This window comes from Limulus polyphemus, unplaced genomic scaffold (assembly GCF_000517525.1).
Source record: "Limulus polyphemus unplaced genomic scaffold, Limulus_polyphemus-2.1.2 Scaffold3382, whole genome shotgun sequence".
NCBI classification, from domain to species: Eukaryota; Metazoa; Arthropoda; class Merostomata; order Xiphosura; family Limulidae; genus Limulus; species Limulus polyphemus.
In genome coordinates, this window is record NW_013668992.1 from 99,537 (window position 1) to 101,311 (window position 1,775).

Consider the following 1,775-nt stretch of genomic DNA (forward strand, 5'->3'; position numbering starts at 1 on the left):
TCCACTGGCAACCGAACTTTGCCAATTCCTGTCCCAATGTCCAGTTGTACTTTTCTACCATCCCATCAGACTGTGAGTGAAGTGGCGTTGTCCTGGTTTTTCGGATGCCAAACAGCTTGCAGCATTCTTGGAACACAGCTGATTCGAAGTTACGGCCTTGATCTGAATGCAGTTCATATGGCATAGCAAACCTGAAGAAGAAATCGCTAATAGCCGAAGCTACAGTTGTAGCTTCCTGATTTGGTATTGCATATGCCTCAGGCCACTTGGTGAAATAATCCGTTACCACACAAATGTACTTGTTTCCAGCACGAGTTTGGGGCAGAGGACAAGCAATGTCAACGGCTACTCTTTCCATTGGTGCACCAACTTGATATAACTTCATTGGAGCACGTCCCTGTATGTTTGGGTCCCCTTTTAGCACAACATTTACTGCATGTCCTGCACCATTCTTCCACATCTTGCCTCATACCTATACAGTAAAACCTTTGTCGTAGGTGATTCAATGACTTCTTTACTCTGAGATGTCCTCCTGTTAAACTATCAAGGGATTGACATAGCACAACTTCCCGTAATTTTCTCGGTATAAACGTTTGCCAGGTCGTCTCATCTGCAGTTTCCCATCTCCAAAGAAGAATACCATCTTCAAGCTTCAACTGGTCCCATTGTGCCCAATAGTTCTTTGTCACAGGGCTTAGACTAGACACCTGCTGTCAAACATGGCGCAAAACACTTGCTTTTAGAAAATCAATTATTGGCTTCAAATCTTTGTCTTTCTCCTGTTCTGCTTTAATATCTATATTTGGTTCCACTTCATCATCATCAGCTCTTTCAGTCGGCTTGACTTCAGCTTGATGGCACCTGGTTAGTTCAACCTCTCTTTTCAAGCAATGTCTGCAGTCATTTTTGCAGGGTCTTCGACTCCATCGGCATTACCATGAGATTTTCCCTCTCTGTATTCAGCATCATAATTATACTGGTCTATCTTTCCATTCCAACGTGCCAGTTGTCCCACTGGGTTCTTTAATGATCTTAACCAGCGTAATGCAGCATGGTCTGTCCTGATGGTAAATCTTGCACCATAGAGGTAAGGATGGAAATATGTCAGACTCCTTACTATAGCAAGGAGTTCCCTCCGTGTTACACAGTAGTTCCTCTCTGGTCTACTTAAAACGCTACTGAAGTAGGCCACAGCATGTTGGTTGTCGCCCACTTTCTGAGACAACACTCCTCCCATTCCTACATTACTAGCATCACAATCCAGTATGTACGGCAGTGAGGGACCTGGAAGCTTTAAAAGTGGAGTGGAGGCCAATTTTTCCTTCAACATCTTGAAAGAATGCTGGCAAGAAACTGTCCATTCAAACTTCTGGCCTTTTTTAGTCAAATCATGTAGTGGAGCAGCTATAGTTGCAAAGTCCTTCAAAAACTTTCGGTAATAGGTACAGAGTCCCAAGAAACTTCTTAGCTCTCCCACATTGTCTGGTGTTGGCCAGTCACACACTGCTTTCACCTTGTCAGGATCAGTTTGCATACCACGCTCACTTACAATGTGTCCTAAGTAAAGCACCTTTTTCTGGAACAAATAGCATTTTTTGGGATGAAGTATGAGGTTTGCTGCTTTCAAACGCTTCAATACTTCCTCTAGTCGGGACATTTCCTCATCAAAAGTTGTTGCAAATACAATGACATCGTCCAGGTATACGAGAGCTATCCTCCATTTTAGGCCTTCCAATAGTCTTTCCATCAGCCTCTCAAATGTTGCTGGAGCATTA